Below are 6,196 nucleotides of genomic sequence, written 5' to 3' on the forward strand. Positions count from 1 at the left end.
AGGGCTATCAAACTCTGAATACCCTTTGATCCAACAGTTTCCATTATTGGGATTGTATCCCAAAGAAATCACAAAGGAGGGGAAAGGACCCACATGTGCAAAGATGTTGTAGTAGCTGGTAGTATACATGTGGTAGCAAAGAATTGGAAAATGAGTAGATGTCCAATTGGGAAGTGATTGAACAAGTTGTGGTACAGGAAGGTAATGGAATATTATTGTTCTATAATAAGTGATGAACAAACTGATTTTAGAAAGGCTTGTAAAGATTTACATGAACTGATGCAGAGCAAAACATGCTCTACAAAACAAGCAAAACAAGCTGTACACAATAAAAGCAAGAATGTGGGATGATCAGCTAGGAAAGACTTGATTCTTCTCAGTGGTTCAGTGATCCAAAGCAATCCCAATAGACTTTGGACAGAAAATGTCATATGTATCCAGAAAAAAGAACTAAGAATCTGAATGTAAACCAACACATGCTAAGTTGACTTCTTTTTTTTCTGTTTTTTAATCTCTCACATTTTTTTTCCCTTTTACTCTGATTTTTCTCTCCCAACATGATTCATAAAGCAACATGTGTTAAAAATAAATGTAAAAAGAAAGCGATTAGTTTTTTAGGCCAAGGACTCCCACCACATCTAGGCCATAGAACACCCTGATCTTTATCTTGTCAGTGGACCCAGATGGCTCTAGAAGAGGGTGTGAGGTTAGTAATTTTGTACAGCTCTCCCTCACTAAAATCGAACTCATTTGCATTGCATAGCATCACCTCCTTGATGTCATGGACATCTTTGAGAACAAAGGACAAACAACAAACATTTTAAAAGAAAAGCTGGATATGAAAAAGGCTTTGAGACCCAAAGAAATAATTTTATCACTATAGCTTATCAGGTAGGAGATTGATAGGATTTTTTTTTTTTGTTTTATTTTATTTTGTTTTTGGTGAAAGGTAGGTATTTTTCCTCTACGACTGGTATACTTACATATCATCTATTCCTATTACCGTATAAGCACTATAAGGGCAGGACTGAATTCACTTTTGTTAATATCCATAGAACCCTGTTTTCTAAAATCATAGACTGAGGTTCTATTTTACATCCCACAGTGCCTTGCTCTGTCCCTAACAAAATGTCATTGCTGGATTGCTTGGCCAGTTCTATAGAAAATGATGTCTCAGAAGGGAATGTGGTAGTTCTCTCCTATTCTCTGCCCTGTTCTGAAGAAAGGCTACCACTCCACTCCTTCCAACAATGTAAAGAGTTAATAAAAGAAGAAAATGATTGCCAAATTCCATTAGATCCCTTGGAATTATTTGCTAGAACTCTGTTCTATCCAAATAAATTTTCTCTTCCTGGGAGAATGAAGCTAGTTCTTTCATGTAAACTTTCCTTGGAAGTTCAGGGGGTTTCTTCAGTCTGCTTAGACTGCATTAAATCAATTGCCATCCAAACTGTTTCTGCTTAGAAATAACTTCCAATTAGAATGCAGCAACATTGTTAAAGGCTTCCAAATAGATCAATTAAATAGCTGCATTGTGAAAAAATCATTTCCCTAGGGTCTCATTTTTGTTCTTCATTTGTTAGGGGATAAAAAAAAATTTCCCAGCAAAAGATGGCTTCTTTCTAGAAATCTGAAATGATCTGATTAATATATTGCTTTTCAATGCTTTATTGGGGGCATCATGAAAATGTATCTTTTATTTCTCCTTTTCCCCACAACCTTGCCACATTTGGTCATTATCCAGATGGCTTTGAATAACAAAATTCACTTCTTTGGATTTTTATTCCTTACTGACCTTCACAGCCTGCTTGCCCCTGTTGCCCTCACCTTCACATGAAAAGCTCATCTCTAAGATTATTATAATAAAAACATACTAATGACATAGGTACCATGGAAGACATAGTCCTCTTTATAGCACAGAGAAAAAGAGAAGAAATACTATCCAGGGCTTAGGAGCTTGAGAAAAATCACTCAATTGATAATAGTAAGGACATTTTGAATTCATATGGCACTTTTCTTCAGAATAACTCAGAAGGCTTTAATAATTATTAGCTCATTTATTGTCAGTGAAAAAATACTGGTGCATAAAACATTTTTCTGAGATAGCTATAAAATTCCAATTGTATCTTTCTGCATTTACAGGCTTAACACATTTTGATTTCTAACCAGTCAGCTATTATTAAGCATTTGTAATATCTTATTTCACAGAATAAAAAAGTGGGGGAAGGGAGAGAAGAAATAGGCATTTATTATGAACCTAGTGTCTTAAAATGCTAAGCACTTTGCAAACATTTCATTTAATTTTCACAGCAATGCTTGGAGGTAGGTACTATTATTATCCTTATGCTACAATTGAGAAAATTGAGGCAGAAAGAAATTAAGTGACTTGCCCAGGGTCACCCAGCTAGTAATTGTTCATTCTGGATTTGAACTCTGGTCTTTCTGACTCTAGGTCCACTTTCTTAACCACTGTACCATCTAAATGCCTCAAAAGCACAAGTATAAATGTTTTCCTTTAATGTACTTTCTTGACATTCTATGGTCTTCTGTTTCAAGTTTTTACCTGATAAGGGATTTTTTCTTTTTAAAAGTAATCAATTCAATCTCAAATATTTTTAACACATCTTTCTCCAGAGTTACTCTTTTGTCATCTTGGTTTTGGTTAGCCATCTTCTCCACTTTCAAATAGGCCTCCACTTCATAAAATGTAAACAAAACTCAAGTTAAGTGAAAGTCAATCAATTATTTGTCTTTTAGAAGAAGGGAAGTGTTGAGATTAATGTCATTTCAATTCACTTAATGTCAATAAACCTTTATTAAGAATCTAAGACATTATCGGTATTGGAAATTCAGCATAAATCAAGCATACCTATCTCAAAGAAGTTCCATTCTACAAAGAGGGTGGAAAATTGGCAATACTTGCATAAATGTAAGGAAATCAAGGATAATTTGAGAGCATATACAACTAAGGCAACCAGGGGAAGTTTTAAGAAGGCAGTGGCACCTGAGCTAGGTATTGAAGGAAGATGAGGAACCCGAAAGTTGGTGATGAGGAGAGAGTGGATTATAGAGGGGAAGGGAGGTACCCTGGGCAAATATTGGAGAGATAGGAAGTGTAATGCTGTTTTCACTTAAATATAGAATGAATGAAGGGAGATAATATAAAATAAGTCTGGGAAAATATATTGAAGCCAGATTATTAAAGGGTTTAAATGGCAGCCTAAAGATTTTGAATTTTATTTAGGGACAATATGTAATCAGTGGCTATTTCTTTAAATTGATTTATTTTATTCTGAACTTAAAAAATCAAACAAGCATTTCCATAAGACAGTAGAATATGGAAAAAGATTACTTTACATGAAATTTCAAATCAATTATGTACAACTTGCTATCCCTTTTAAATATATAATGAAGTTATCATGTAACTTTGTTTTTCCTCCCTTTTTTTCCTCCCTTTCTCTAAGATGAATACTTTTAGTCACAAATATGTGTGTGGACATATACACATATACATACATATAGGTGGGTGTATATATGGATATACAAATATATGTAAAATCATTCTATACATACTTCTATTTATCAATTCTTTCTCTGGATGCCAATAGAATCTTCTTTCATGTGTCCTTTGTAGGTAATTTGGGTATTTATAATAGTCAAAATGACTTTGTCACTCAAAAGTTGTTCTTAAAACAATATTATTGTCACTGTATACAACATTCTTTTGGTTCTGCTTACTTTGCTCTTCATTATTTTGTGAAAGTTTATCCATGTTTTTCTAAGATCATTGAACTCCTTATGTCTTATACCACAGTAGTTTTCCATCACAATCACGTACTATAATTTCTTCAGTCATTCTCCAATTAATGGTCACCTCCACAATTTCTAGTTCTTTGCCACCACAAAGTGAGTTTTTATAAACATTTTAGAAGATATAGGTTCTTTTCATTTTCCCCAATAGTCTGGGAAAACAGAAGTAGTAGGGATATTGCTTGGTTAAAGGGCATAGGCAATTTAATAATTCTTTGGGCATAATTCCAGATTGCTCTCTGAAATGGTTGCATCAGTTCACAGCTCTACCAACAGTGAATTAGTGTCCCAATTTTTTCACAATGGCTATTTTTGAACAAATGATTGACAGACTTGTATCTTGGAAACACAACTTTGTGCCATTTGTAATCCAGAGAAAGAACTATGGAGACTTAATGTGGATAGAAGCATTGTATTATCACCTTTTTGTTTGTTTGTTTGTTTTCTTTCTTGTGAATTTTTCCCTTTTGGTCTTTTTTTTTTTTTAATGTTTAAAAGGATTGGACATAATTAGCCTATATCAGATTGCTTGCTGTCTTGGGGAGAGGGGAAATAAGGAAGGGAGGGGGGGAAATTTTGGAACACAGTGTTACAAAAATGAACATTGAAAACTATTTTTACAGATATTTTTGAAAGTAGTGAACATTTTTAAAAAGAAACACAATTTTGGTAGTTGTGTGGAGGATGAATTAAGGAAGGGAGAAATTGAAAGCAAGAAATCAGGCAGCAATTGCAATAGTCCGGCAAGATTTAATGAGGTTCTTAAGTAGGCTAGTGGTTGTGTAAATGAAAAGAAGGGGGTGGATGATGAAGATCTAGTGAAAGAGAAATAAACAATATAAGACATTTTGCAATTGCATCAGGCATGATTGGATAGAGGGGGTGAAAGAGAAGAAAAGTGGGCATTCTGCAATTGTTTGCTTGGGTGACTGGAATAGTAGTGCTGTCCTCAAAAGAAATATAGAAATTTGGAGGAAGGATAGAATGATTTTATTTGTTGACAAACTAATTGACTCTGTCTCTCTTATCTTAAAGATAAGGAAACTGAGGCTTAGAGCTGTGAAATTCATATAATTAGAAAGTAAGACAAGGGGACTGGAGGCCAAGTTTTCTGTCTCTAGATTCTATTCTCATTCTACTTTGCCATTTATAAACACTAGCCAAATAGAACCAAAGGCCAGTGGACTTAGTATTGGCCCCATGCATCTTCTTCAACAAACTTAGCTTTAGGATTTTTATATTTGTTGTATGTTTGAAAATCATTAAGAAGAGAATAAGAGGACTCTCTTTAGTCCTCTCTTTGTGCCACCAATAATCTACTAGCTATAGGGCTTCCTGTGTAAATGAAATTCATAAACACAGCCAAATCTATTATTGCAACACCTTCAATTTTTTAAAATGGTGAAAAGATCTCTACTCTTTGCATTGTCACATGAGTGATATTCTGATCTGAGGAGATCTTCCATTCTAGACTGTTGAGGTAAGTGGCTCTCTTACCTACTGACTCATGACTTCGCAATTCATTTGGGATTTTTTCATATGCTTTCCACAAAATTTCATTCCTATTTTTTTTTTTTGAGATGAGGGAACAAGGAGAAGCCAGGAGAAATCTCAGATGTCATTGAATTCACGTTCTTCATTTTACAGATGAAAAATATCAGACCCAGAATCAGATCCAAGGTTAGTTATTGGTATGAATCTTTTCAAGGATCTGCAATAGTCATGGGATAAAAGTAGTATAGTTTTGATACTCTGGAGTTGAAGAGGAAGGGAGTGGAGCATTTTATTTTTGTCCCAGCTAGTTGGTTTGGTTCTACCTGGTTCATTCACAAAGAGAACCAAAATGACATCACTTGTTGGAGTCGAGTTACAGTGTGGACCAATATGAGCTCAAAATACTCTGCCACAGGTTGGACACACATAGTCCATATGAAATTTGGAATGGCTTCTCCAACTTTGTGCATCTTGCATTTCTTCTGAGCTAATTCAATTTGCTCATAGAGCACAGCACCTTCTCTGATGAGGGTACTCCATGCTGGGAAGTCCTGGGCAGTATCTGCCATGCCATACAATTGATTCTAAAGTTCTTAAGCGAGACCTTCAGAGTGTCCTTATTTCACATTTTCTGATCACTTTGATGAGCACTTGCCTTGTGTGAGTTCCCCATAAAATATTTTTTTTGTTACCCAGGTATGGGTTCTGTCAATAAAAAGTTATAATTACGAAATAAATAAATAAATAAATAAAGGAAATTCTAGCATTTTAAAGTTGTCATAATAAAGAAAAACTAATCAAAAATTTTTTTAAAAAGATAAAAAGAAGTGGGGAAAAATGAAACAATAAGGAATTATCTAATTTTTCTCAAGAAAGGAAGAGGCAAAATTCT

The sequence above is a fragment of the Antechinus flavipes genome, chromosome 4 (genome assembly GCF_016432865.1).
Source record: "Antechinus flavipes isolate AdamAnt ecotype Samford, QLD, Australia chromosome 4, AdamAnt_v2, whole genome shotgun sequence".
In the NCBI taxonomy this organism is placed as follows: Eukaryota; Metazoa; Chordata; class Mammalia; order Dasyuromorphia; family Dasyuridae; genus Antechinus; species Antechinus flavipes.